The sequence below is a fragment of the Lagenorhynchus albirostris genome, chromosome 11 (genome assembly GCF_949774975.1).
Source record: "Lagenorhynchus albirostris chromosome 11, mLagAlb1.1, whole genome shotgun sequence".
NCBI classification, from domain to species: domain Eukaryota; kingdom Metazoa; phylum Chordata; class Mammalia; order Artiodactyla; family Delphinidae; genus Lagenorhynchus; species Lagenorhynchus albirostris.
In genome coordinates, this window is record NC_083105.1 from 77,449,037 (window position 1) to 77,463,696 (window position 14,660).

The window sequence follows — 14,660 nt, forward strand, 5'->3', positions numbered from 1 at the left end:
GAACACAAGTCTCCTTGGCTGGTTGGAGGGCCATTGAGACTAACAGGAAGGCTGTGGGAAGCCTGGACTCTGCTCCTGAGGAACACACACATGCTTGCGTAATCCCAAAACAGGGCATAGAGGGCAGATTGAAAGTGCACAGGATGCTAACCAGTTTCCTGCAACCATGCCAGCACGTGCCACAGCCCAAGGCAAGTGCCTGCTCCAGCCCCATTTGCTTCATGACACAGCTGCACACTGGGGTAAGGGCTGCTGAGACTGAGAGGAGAGCTCAGCTGTGAGGGACAAAGGTGGCTCAGACCCAGAGCAGCATCTGACCAAGGCAGGGGCAGCCATTACTGGTGATTATGCAGGCAGTACCCCAGAAGAAGTCCAGGTTTCTGACTGTTGCTGGGACTGCCACAGCCCACTCCAAGACCTACCTGAGCACATGAACCAGCCACTCTTGCTCCAGCTCTGCTCCCCTCTGGGGCAAGGGTGCTACTGTGGGATGGGGAAAGGAGCACACATTTAAATGAAATAGAGCCAGCTGGGAAATGACCCTCAGGGCTTCTTCTTCAGAAACTTGGGACATGACCCCACCCCCAATAGGGTGGTGCTGGCCACTGAGAAGAGGAAAAGCCCCAGGTCACACGTGGCTCTGGCCCTGCCCCTCCATCTCCAGCCCCACATCCTACGAAGGTGATAGCTGCCAACACACCCTGGGGAGAGATGTGGCCTGTACTCATTTCAGATCTAATTCTCCCACCAAAGCCACTGGGAGTGTGTAGACAGCATAGGGGCACTCCCATATAAAGACAGCCCTTCAAAACAGCAACAGGTAACTGTTTTACCTACTTTCACAGAGACAGAGGAAGTTAAGCAAAATGAGCAGACAGAGCAATTTGTTTCAATAAAAATAACAAAAGAAACCCCCCCAAAAAAACAATTAATGAAACAGAAATAAATAATTTACCAGAAAAAGAGTTCAGAACATTAGTAATAAGAATGCTAACTAAATTATGGAGAGGAATAAATGAACACATGGAGAAATTTAACAAAGAACTAGAAAATATAAAAAAGAACCAGTCAGAATGGAAGAATACAATAACTGAAATGAAAAACACACTAGAAGGAAGTAACAGCACACTAGGAGATACAAAAGAACACATAAGTAATCTGAAAGATAGAATAATGGAAATTACCCAATCAGAACAGAAAAAAAAAAAAGAAAATAGTTTAAGGGACCTCTGAGACAACATCAAGTGTACCAGCATTCACATTATCAGGGTACCAGAAGAAGAAGAGAGAGAGAAGGGGGTCAAAATGTATTTGATGAAATTATGGCTGGAAACATCCCAAACATGAAGAAGAAAATAGATATTCAAGTACAGAAAACACAGAGAGTCCCAAATGAGTCCAAACAGACCCACACCAAGACATATCACACTTAAAATGACAAAAGTTAGTTAAAGAGAGCATTCTAAAGGCAGTAAGAGAAAAACAAAGAGTCATAAATAAGAGAATGCCCATAAGGTTGTAAGCTGATTTTTATGCAGAAAATTTGCAGACCAGAAGGGAGTGACATGAGATATTCAAAGTGCTTAAAGCAAAAAACCTACAGCCTAGGAACTCTAAACAGCAAGATTATCATTTAGAATTGAAGGAGAGGTAAAGAACTTCTCAGACAAGCAAAAATTAAAGGGTTCATCAATACTAAACCTACTCTAAAAGAAATGGTAAAGGGTCTTCTCTAAGTAGAAATGAAAATGTTATAATAAGAAGTAAGTATCTATAGGAAAGGAAAAATCTACTGGTAAAAGCAAAAATATATAAAAAGGCTAAGAATCAACCTCTTAAGCTAGTACAAAGATTAAAAGAAAAAAAACTAAAATCAACTATAACTACAATAATTAGTATAGGAATAAACATGAAGATGTAAAATGTGACATCAAAAACATAAAATGTGGGGGAGGGAACTTAAAAGTGGAGATCTTTTAGAATGTGTTTAAACTTAAATGACTATCAGTTTAAAACAAGTAGATATCGTTATTGGTCAAAATATATGAACCCCATGATAACCACAAATCAAAAACCTATAATAAGGGCTTCCCTGGTGGTGCAGTGGTTAAGAATCTGCCTGCCAATGCAGGGGACACTGGTTCGAGCCCTGGTCCAGGAAGATCTCACATGCCACAGAGCAACTAAGTCTGTATGCTACAACTACTGAGCCAGCGCTCTAGAGCCCATGAGCCACAACTACTGAGCCCATGTGCCACAACTACTGAAGCCCATGTGCCTACAGCCTGTGCTCTGCAACAAGAGAAGCCACCACAATGAGAAGCCCATGCACCACAATGAAGAGTAGCCCCTACTCACCACAACTAGAGAAAGCCTGCTCACAGCAATGAAGACCCAATGCAGCCAAAAAATAAATAAATAAAATAAATTTATTTTTAAAAAAACTATAATATACAAAAACTAGAGAGAAACAAACACAAGTACACCACTAAAGAAAAACATCAAACCATAAGGGAAGAAACTAAAACAAGAATAGAACAGAGAAGAACTACAAAAACAACCAGAAAACAAGTAATAAAATTGCAATAAGTACACATCTATCAATAATCACTTAGATGTCAATGGACTAACTACTCCAATTGAAACACAGAGTGGCTGATTTGATTTTAAAAAAAGAAAACCAAGACTCACCTATATGCTGCTTACAAGAGACACTTCAGAGCTAAAAAGACACAGAGACTGAAAGTGAAGGTATGGAAAAAGATATTTCATGCAAATGGAAATGACAAGAAAGCAGAGGTAGCAATACTCATATAAGACCACAGACTTTAAAACAAAGTCTATAGCAAAAATAAAAAGAAGGGTATTATATAATGATAAAGGGATCAATACAAAAGAGAATATAACACTCATTAACATCTATGCACCTAATACAGGATCATCTAAATATAGAAAGCAAATATTAACAGACATAAAGGGAAAATTTGACAATAACACAATAATAGTAAGGGACTTGAACACCCCAGTTACATCAGTGGACAGAAAATCCAGACAGAAAATCAATAAGAAAAAAGTGGTCTTAAATGACACATTAAACCAGTTGGACTTAATAGATATTCCATCCAAAAACAGCAGAATACACATTCTTTTCAAGTACACAGGATAAATCTCATGCTAGGCCACAAAACAAATCTAAACAAATTTAAGAGGATAGAAATTATATCAAGCATTTTTTTTTGAACCACAATGGTATAAAACTAGAAATCGATTACAGGAAGAAAAGTGGGAAAAGCACAAACATGAACACTGAAAAATATGCTACTAAGAAACCAACAGGTCAATGAAGAAATCAAAAAGGAAATCAGAAAATACAATCAGACAAACAAACAAAACCCCACAACTTTCCAAAATCTTTGGGATGCAGCAAAAGCATCTAATAAACTTCTAATAAGGAAGTTTATAGCAATACAGGCCTAACTCAAGAAACAAGAAAAATCTCAAATAAACAACCTAACCTACCATCTACAGGAATTAGAAAAAGAAGAGCAAACAAGCTCAAAGTCAACAGAAGGCAGGAAATAATAAAGATTAGAGAGGAAATAAACAGTGATTAAAAATGAATAGGAAAAATACAGTGAAAATAAGAGCTGTTTTTTTAAGATAAAAAAAATTGATAAACATTTAGCCAGGTTAATCAAGAAAAGGAGAGAGGACCCAAATAAACAAAATGAGAAATGAAAGAGGAGAAATAACAACCAGTATCACAGAGATTTTTAAAAATCATAAGAGAATATTATAGTTACGTGCCAACAAATTAGACAACCTAGGAGACATGGACAAATTTCTATAAATGTACAACCTTCCAAGACTGAATCAGGATGGTGAAAATGAACTTCTAATTTAAAAAAACTCCCAGCAAACAAAAGTCCAGGACTGAATGGCTTCACAGAGGAATTCTACAAAACATATAAATAAGAGCTTTCCTTCTCAAACTATTCAAAAAAATTGAAGAAGATCGAAAATTCCCAAATTCATTCTATGAGGCCATCATTACCCAGATACCAAAAAGAAATAAAGATACTACAAAAAAAAGAAAATTACTGGCCAATATCTCTGATGAATACAGATGAAAAAATTTTCTCAATAAAATATTAGCAATCTGAATTGAACAATATATAAAAAGGATAATACAGCATGAACAAGCAGGATTTATCCCAGGGATGTAAAGATGGCTCAATATCCACAAATCCATCGATGTGATATGCCACATTAATAAACTGAAGCATAAAAACCATATGATCCTCTCAATGGATACGGAAGAAGCATTTGACAAAATTCAACATCTATTCATGATAAAAACTCTCACCAAAGTTGGTATAGAGGGAACACATATCTCAATATAATAAAGGCCATGTATGAGAAACCCACAGCTAACATCATACTCAATGGTGAAAAGCTGAAAGCCCTTCCTCTGAAATCAGAAACAAGACAAGGATGCCCAATCTTGAAGTTTCTATTTAACATAGTATTGGAAGTCCTAGCCACAGCAATCAGACAAGGAAAAAAAAAGTCATCCAAATTGGAATGGAAGAAGTAAAACTGCCACTATTTGTAGATGACATGATAATATATATAGAAAACTCAAAAGTTTCCACCAAAACATTGTTAGAACTAATAAATGGATTCAGTTAAGTTGCAGGATTAAAGATTAATATACATAAATCTATTGCTTTTCTATACACTAATAATGAACTATCAGAAAGAGAAAGCAAGAACACTACCCTGTTTAAAATCACATCAAGAAAGGTAAAATATCTAGAAATAAACTTAACCAAGGAAGTGAAAAACCTATACTCTGACAACTATAAAACATTGATAAAGGAAATTGAAGAGGATACAAAGAAATGAAAAGATATCCCATACCCTTGAATTGGAAGAATTAATATTGTTAAAATAGCCATATTACCCAAAGCAACCTACAGATTTAATGCAACCCTTCCCTGTCAAAATACTCATGACATTTTTTACAGAACTAGAACAAATAATCCTAAAATTTTTATGGAACCACAAAAGACCCCAAATAGCCAAAGTAATCTTGAGAAAAAAGAATAAAGCTGAGGTATCATGCTCCCTGACTTCAGGCTATACTACAAAGCTGCTGTAATCCAAACAACATGGTATTGGCACAAAAACAGACACAAAGATCAATGGAACAGAATAGAGAGAACAGAAATAAACCTCCACATTTGTGGCCAATTAATCTACAACAAAGGAGGTAAGCATATACAATGGAGAAAAGACAGTCTCTTCAATTATTGGTGCTGGGAAAACTGGACAGCAACATGTAAAAGAATGAGAATAGAACATTTTCTCACACCATACACAAAAAAACTCAAAATAGATTAAAGACCTAAATGTGAGCCCTGAAAACATAAAACCCCTAGAAGAGAACACAGGCAGAACACTCTTTGACAAAATTGTAGCAATATTTTTTGTGTCTGTCCCCTAAGGCAAAAGAAACAAAAGCAAAAATAAACAAATAGCACCTAATTAAACTTAAAAGCTTTTGCACAACAAAAGAAACCATCAACAAGATGAAAGACAACCTACTGAATGGGAGAAAATATTTGCAAATTATATAACTGATAAGGGGTTAATATCCAAAATATATAAATAGCTCATACAACTCAACATCAAAAAAAAAACTCAATTAAAAAATGGGGAGAAGACCTGATAGATATTTTTCCAAAGAAAATATACAGATGGTCGGTCAATAGGCACATGAAAAGATGCTCAATATCGCTAATCACCAGAGAAATGTAAATCAAAACCAATGAGAGATCACCTCATACCTCTCAGAATGGCTATCATCTAAAATATGAGAAAAAACACGTAGGCCAGGATGTGGAGAAAAGGGAACCCTCATACACTGTTGGTTGGAATGTAAATTGGTGTAGCCACTATGGAAATCAGTATGGAGGTTCCTAAAAATATCAAAAATAGACCTACCATGTGATCCAGTAATTTCACTCCTATGTATTTATCCAAAGAAAATGAAAACAGTAATCCAAAAAGATATATGCTCCTCATGTTCACTGCAACATCATTTACAATAGCCAAGATTTGGAAGCAACTTAAGTGCACATCAGTAGAAGAATGGATAAAGAAGTTGTATATATATAATGAAATATTACTCAGTCATAAAATATAATAAAATCTTGGATGGACCTGAGGGTATTATGCTTAGTGAAATAAGTCAGACAGAGAAAGACAAATAGTCTGTCATAACTTATATGTAGAATATTAAAAAATAAAACAAATGTATATAAAAAAACAGAAACAGACTCAGAGATATAGAGAAAAAAGGCTGGGTGCCAGTGGGGACAGGGAAGGGGTGGAAAGGCAAGATAGGGGTTGATGATTAAGAGGTACAAACTACTATGTATAAAATAAATAAGCAACAAGAAATATAGTACAGCACAGGGAATATAGTGATTATTTTGTAATACCTTTAAAAGGAGTATAATTATTAAAATATTGAATCAGTTTGTTGTATACCTGAAAATAATATAACATGTAAATAAATTATACTTCCATAATTAATTAACTAATTAGTTAGTTAAATATCTGGGAAGTGAGGAAAGTTTATTAAAAATTCTATTGTCCTATTATTTACAAATTATATTGCAAATGTCGGCTTAATTGTCTGTTTCCACTACTGGGCAGTAAGTTGAGGTTAGGATTGATGTATTTGTCATCTATTGATATGTAATATCTTATGCAAGGCTTGGCACAGAATAGGTATTCAGTAAAATTTAAGTTCTGAATAGGTGAAATGGTGTAGATATAATATATATGTATTTTGAAATAAATATATCCTCTGCAATGTGCTTTATGTAGGATCTCCCACTATCTTTTCTCTTCCTGCCTATTCATTATATAAAGATATATGAAATGTTCAAAATGTCAAGCCACACCTTGGCAAAATCAATGAGTCCTTTTTTATTTCATAGTAGGATCATTTTTACTCAGCCACTCATCTGACTTACCTCCTTTACCAACATTATTTTCCAATTTTAAAGTATGATTAGCATTATTTTCAGGATATTAATTTGCTAGAAGTATCCTTTGGTCATTGTTCCCCACATCTTTTTCCCATTTTTTGTGGGACCCTCAGCTTGGCCCTTCTATATCCTTCCCTGACTCCCAGGCCCTTTTTTTCTTTGCCTGTTCTGTCTCCCAGGATGCACTGAATGTTGTAAAATTCTCTAGAGGGGAAAAGCACAAGTTTAATCCTAGTCTTTCAAACTTAAAGGAGTGTCTCTTCCTTACACTAAAACCACCTAACTCTTTTAGAGTATATAAGCAAAACACAGTGGAATAAATGCAGTCACTCATTATGAACAAAAAACTGAACCAATGTAAGAAAGGACCTCATAGGTAGATGTGTATGAGATAGCACAGAGACTAAAACACAGACCCTGAATCCAACCAAATCTAGGTTGAAATTCTAGATCTATCACTTTCCGTCTGAATTACTTCAATTTCATCATTCATAAATTTGATATAAATATTATACCTATATAGGGACTTCCTTGGTGGCCCAGTGGTTAATAATCTGCCTGCCAATGCAGGGGACATGAGTTCAATCCCTGGTCCAGGAAGATCCCACATGCTGTGAAGCAACTAAGCCCAAGAGCCACAACTACTGAGGGTGTGCTCAAGAGTCCATGAGCCACAACTATTGAGCTCACGCTCTGCAACTATTGAAGCCCACTTGTTTAGAGCCCATGTTCCACAACAAGAGAAGCCATCACAATGAGAAGCCCGTGCACTGCAATGAAGAGTAACCCCTGCTCATCACAACTAGAGAAAACCAACATGCAGGAACAAAGACCCAATGCAGCCAAAAATAAATTTTAAAATTTTTAAAAATTATACCTATATCATAAAGTTGTTGTACCTGCCAATTTTCTAGTACCATGGCCTTGGATACCTATCAAGTAAAACATTTCAGCAAGTTTTTTCCAATTCTAAAATATCCTGTGGTTTTTTTGCCTCACATGTTTCTCTATTTCTTCTCTTGGTTGCTTCCTTAGATTTATAAGAGAGAAGGAGTTAAGTATTGCTGTATATGACCAGCATTTTAGGTTTGCCATTGATTGACCTTTCTTGCCTCCTAAGTTCCACATCCTCACAGGCACATACACAAGAACTAACTATAGCCCTCCAAAAACTCTCAAAGCAGCTAAACTGCTTTCTTTTGGATAGAGATATTCCTAGACAGAAGATTAGATTGAATATTGTCTTCACTATATCAGAAACAGTTGTTTCTAGTCTTCCAGGTGATAAAGCATCAGAGAAGGTAACTGAAATTTTACTCAGCAATGTTTTAAAACTCACTAGAAAATTGTGATTACTTATATGCTATTCCACTTAAAATATGGAGATTTTTTAAGGAGAATTCAAAGGGAAATCAAACAATATAAACCTAATATCTAAAACCTTTATAAAAATTAGAATGAATGAAAAACTATACACCAAGAAACTGGACAACCTAGATGAAATGGAAAAATTCTGAGTCACATACAACTTACTGACTGAAGAAATTCAGAAATTTCTTACTGAATCAGGAAGAAATAAAAAATCTGAAGAGACTTATTACTAATAAGGAGATTGAATCAGTAATCAAAAATCTACCAGCAAAGAAAATCCCAGGACCAGATGGCTTCACTGGTAATTTTATCAAACATTTAAAGAAGAAATAACACCAATTCTTCTCAAACTGTTAAAAAAAATCAAAGAGGAGGAAACACTCCCAACTTCATTTTATGAAGCCAGCGTTTTTCTGATACCATAACCAGAAAAGGATATTACTAGTAAAGGAAACTACTAGCCATTACCCCTGATGAATATAAATGTAAAAAATTCTCAGTAAAATACTAGCAAAACAAATTCAGCAGCATAGTAAAAGGACCATACACCATGATCAACTGTGATTTATCCCTGAGATGTAAGGCTGGTCCAACATACACAAATGAATCAATGTAATATATCACATTAGTGGAATGAAAGAAAAGAACCATATTATCATCTAAATAGAAGTAGAAAAATCATCTGAAAACATCCATTCATGATAAAAACTGTTAACAAATTAGGCATAGAAAGAGTATTCCTCAATATAATAAAGGCCATATATGATAAGCCCATAGCTAACATCATACCCAATGATGAAAGGTTGAAAGCTTTTCCTCTAAGATCAGAAAAAAGACAAATGTGGCCCACTCTCACCACTCCTATTGAACATAGTAGTAGAAGTCCTAGGTAGGACCATCAGGCAATGAAAAGAAATTTAAAGAATCAGAATTGGAAAAGAAGAAGTAAAATTGTCTCTATTTGCTGATAAAGATTTTATATAGAGAAAATACTAAAAACTCAAGCAAAGAACTGTTAGATTTAATCAATGAATTCATTAAAGTTGCAGGATGCAAAATTAACATACAGAAAAACAGTAGCATTTTTATACATAAACAAAGAATGTTCAGAAAAAGACTAAAAGAAATTGATCCCATATACAATTGCATAAAAAATAATAAAATACTTAGTAATAAATTTAACTAAGGAGGTGAAAGAGGTCTACTCTGAAAACTAAAAAACATTGATGAAAGAAATTGAATAAGACGTAAATAAATGGAAAGGATCCTGTGTTCATGAATCAGAAGAATTAATATTGTTAAAACAGTAATACTACCAATGGCCAACACTAGCCTGGGAACCTGTCCTCATGCACCAGTGGGTGGACACCAGGCTATGGACCACCTGAGCCCTAAGCTGGCCCACCAGCAGGTGGACAACAGACTAGAGACACCTTGATACCCACAGCCAGCAGCCCAAAGATCTAACACCAACCACCAGTGGTTCAGCACTAGCCTTTGAAACAGGCCCTGCCCACCAACAGGCAAACACCAGTTCTAGGATTCTAGGACTTCAGCCAGTTCCCCTGGCATGCTGACCCACCTACAAGCAGCCAGCAGCCCCTGAATAAAGCAGGACCTGGCAACCAAATGGGCCAGGAGCCAGTCACACAAATGAAAATGAAAATGAAAACATAACAATCCAAAACCTATGGGAAACAGTAAAAAGCAGTGCTAAGAGGGGAGTTTGTAGTGATATAAGCATACCTCAGGAAACAAGAAAAATCTCAAATAAACAACCTAACCTTACACCTAAAGCAACTAGAGAAAGAAGAACAAACAAAGCGCAAATTTAGTAGAAGTAAAGAAATCATAAAGATCAGAGCACAAATAAATAAAATAAAGACTAAAAACTCAGTAGAAAAGATCAATGAAACTAAAAGTTAATTCTTTGAAAAGATTTTTTTAATGATACCTTTAGCCAGACTCATCAAGAAAAAGGGAGAGGGACCAAATCAATAAAATAAGAAGTGACAAAGGAGAAGGTACAACTGACACCACAGAAATAGAAAGGATCATAAGAGACTACTATGAACTACTATACACCAATAATATGGACAACCTAGAAGAAATGGACAAATTCTTAGAAATGTACACTCTCCCAAGACTGAGCCAGGAAGAAATAGAAAATGTGAACTGACCAATTACCAGTAATGAAACTGAATCAGTAATTTTAAAACTCTGAACAAATAAAAGTCCAGGACCTGATGGCTTCACAGGTGAATTCTATCAAATATTTAGAGAAGAGTTTGCACCTTTCCTGAAATTATTCCAAAAATTGCAGAGGAAGGAATATTTCTGAACTCATTCTGTGAGGCCACCATCACCCTGATACCAAAACCAGACAAAGATATCACAGAAAAAGAATATTACAGGCCAATATCACTGATGAATCTAGATGTAAAAATCCTCAACAAAATATTAGCAACCTGAATTCAACAATACAGTAAAAGGATTATACACCACAATCAAGTGGGATTTGTCCCAGGGATGCAAGAATTTTTCAATATCCACAAATTAATGTGATATACCACATTAACAAATTGAAAAAATAAAAACCATATGATCATCTCAATAAATGCAGAAAAAGCTTTTGACAAAATTCAATACAATTTATGATAAAAAATCTCCAGAAAGTGGGCATAAAGGGAACCCATCTCAATATAATAAAGGCCATATACAAAAAACCCACAGCAAACATCATTCTCAATGGTGAAAAACTGAAAGCATTTCCTCTAAGATCATGAACGAGACAAGAATGCTCACTCTTGCCACTTTTATTCAAAATAATATTGAAAGAGCTAGCCACAGCAGTCAGCCAAGAAAAAGAAATTTAAAAAATCCAAGTTGGGAAGGAAGAAGTAAAACTTTCACTGTTTGCAGATGACATGATACCTCACATAGAAAATCCTAAAGACACCATCAGAAAACTACTAGAGCTCAGCAACAAAATCTGTGAAGTTGCAGGATACAAACTTAATATACAAATATCTATTGCATTTCTATACACTAACAATGAACTATCAGAAACAGAAATTAAGGAAACAATCTCATCTGCCATCACATCGAAAGGATAATATACCTAGGAATAAACCTACTTAAGGATGTAAAAACCTGTACTCAGAAAACTATAAGACACTGATGAAAGAATTTAAAGACAACACAGATGGAAAGATATATTGTGTTCTTAGATTGGAAGAATTAATATTGCTGAAATGAACATACTACCCAAGGCAACCTACACCTTCAATGTAATCCCTATGAAAATACCAAGAGCATTTTTCACAGAACTAGAACAAATAATTCTAAAATTTGTATGGAAATACAAAGACCCCAAGTAGCAAAAACAATTTGGAAAAAGAAGAGCAGAGCAAAAGAAATCATGCTCCCTGACTTCAGGCTACACCCCAAAGCTATGGTTATCAAAGCAGTATGGTACTGGCACAAAAACAGACACATAGATCAATGGGACAGAATAGAGTCCAGAAATAAACCCACGCACTTATGGTCAACTAATCTCTGACAAAGGAGGCAAGAATATACAATGGAGAAAAGACAGTCTCTTCAATAAGTGGTGCTGGGAAAACTAGAAAGCTACTTGTAAAAGAATGATATGAGAACATTTTCTCACAACATACTCAAAAACATTCAAAATGGGTTAAAGACCTAAATGTAAGACTGGAAGCCATAAAACTCCTAGAAGAAAACATAGGCAGAACATTTTTTGATATAAATCATAGCAATATTTGTTGGATATGTCTCCTAAAGCAAAGGAAATAAAAGCAAAAATAAACCAATGGGGGCTTCCCTGGTGGTGCAGTGGTTGAGAGTCTGCCTGCCGATGCAGGGGACACAGGTTCATGCCCCAGTCCAGGAAGATCCCACATACCACGGAGTGGCTGGGCCCGTGAGCCATGGCCGCTGAACCTGTGTGTCTGGAGCCTGTGCTCCGCAACGGGAGAGGCCACAGCAGTGAGAGGCCTGCGTATCACAAAATAAATAAATAAATAAATAAATAAATGGGACCTAATTAAACTTAAAAGCTTTTGCACAACAAAGGAAACCACTGACAAAACAAAAAGACAATCTACTGAATGGGAGAAAATATTTGCAAATGAAAGACTGATAAAGGGTTAATATCCAAAATGTACAAGGAACTCATACAACTCATCACCAAAAAAAAAAACAAAACAAAACAAAACCTATTAAAAAATATGCAGGGTGTTGGCCGTGTTCTCCGCTTTTCTGTTTTTCTTTTTGCAGATGCCACCCTGCTCTCATCAGCCTCTGACCTGCCATCTCCTTGAGTCCTAACACCATGCCTTCAATTAAGTTGCAGAGTTCTGGTGAAGAGATATTTGAAGTTGACGTTGAAATTGCAAAACAATCTGTGACTATTAAGACCATTTTGGAAGACTTGGGAATGGATGATGAAGGAGATGATGATCGAGTCCGCTTGACAAATGTTAATGCAGCAATATTAAAAAAAGGTCATTCAGTGGTGCACCCACCACAAGGATGATCCTCCTGAAAGTTGACCAAGGAATATTTTTGAGCTTATACTGGTAGCAAACTACTTAGACATCAAAGGTTTGCTTTATTTTACCTGCAAGACTGTTGTCAATATGATCAAGGGGAAAACTCCTGAGGAGATTCGAAAGACATTCAATATCAAAAATGATTTTACTGAAGAAGAGGAAGTCCAGGTACGCAAAGAGAACTAGTGGTGGGAGGAGAAGTGAAATTTTGTGTTTGGTGCTGTAACACTGTAAGGATTGTTCCAAATACTAGTTGAACTGCTTTGTTTATAATTGTTAATATTAGAAAAACAGTCCACAAATGCAGCAGCAAATCAGTTGTATTAGCAGAATATTGCCCTCATTGCATGTGTAGTTTCAGTACAGATTCCAAACTTATGTCTCAGTTTCTTCTAGTATGACCAAAAGTTCTTTTTTCTTTGCTCTGAATAAAATTGAACTGTAGGTTCTCTATAGAAAGTGGCATTTTGGGCTTTCCCTCTTTTTGTAAAGCAATTTCTGCCTAGTTTATTGTCCAGTTACCTTTAGTTTAGTGACTTGGCATTGTAAATAAAACAACTTGCAAAAAATTTTCTGAAATAGAATTAACATATTATCTTTATTTATGAGTTGGAAACTGGAAAAAGGCTACTTGAGGTAAATGTTATTAGAGTGGGGTTATCAGAATGTCTTCCAGCTTCCTGGAATCAGAGTATGGTTGGTATTGATTAGCCTGTATGTAGCAGCGCTCCCTTAACTGGATCTGAGGACTTGTTTTTGCATTTTTAATCCTATCAGCTTTGAATATGTTGGCTAGAGGCTCAGTTTCTACTCAGTTTATAGTTTGGGAGGAAATAGAATTAGACAGTTTGCTGACTTTTCAATTAAAGAAGACACTTAATCCAAGCAGTGTGTCATCTTTTTATAATCAGTAATCCTATGTGGGGAAAACCATAAACACTACTTACATGTAAAAAATAATTTAACCTTTAATGTTAAAATGTGTGGCATAACCCAGAAAGCATCAGTCACAAATGCAAGATACTTTCAATAAAAAGTTACATACTAGGTAAAAAAAAAAAAAAAAGGCAGAAGAACTGAATAGACATTTCTCCAATAAGGACATGCAGATAGCCAAGTGCACATGAAAAGTTCAATCCCTGGTCAGGAAATTCCCACATGCCATGCGGTGCAGCCAAAAAAAACAACCTGATTACAAAATGGGATAAGGACATGAATAGACATTTTTCCAAAGAAGACATACAGATGGCCAGTAAACACATGGAAAGATGCTCAATGTCACTAATCATCAGGGAAATGCAAATCAAAACCACAATGAGATATCACCTCACACCTGTCAGAATGGCTATCATCCTAAAGACAAGAAATGACAAGTGTTGTTGAGGATGTGGAGAAAAGGAGACCCTTATAAACTCTTGGTGGGAACATAAAGGGGCACAGCCACTATGGAGAACAGTATGGAGGTTCCTCAAAAAATTAAAAATACAGTAAGTCCCCTACGTATGAGCAAGTTCCATTCCAAGAGCGTGTTCATAAGTTCAGTGTGTTCCTAAGTCCAAGAAAGTTAGCCTAGGTACCCAAATAACACAATCAGCTAGTTATGTAGTACTGTACTGTGATAGGTTTATAATACTTTTCACACAAATAA

General features: G+C 35.7%; 1 pseudogene; it reads left to right on the forward strand.

Annotated features, from left to right (window-relative positions):
* The first annotated feature begins 12,792 nt into the window (after nucleotides 1–12,792).
* Nucleotides 12,793–13,386, forward strand: LOC132529076 (S-phase kinase-associated protein 1-like; annotated as a pseudogene).
* Nucleotides 13,387–14,660: the final 1,274 nt, after the last annotated feature.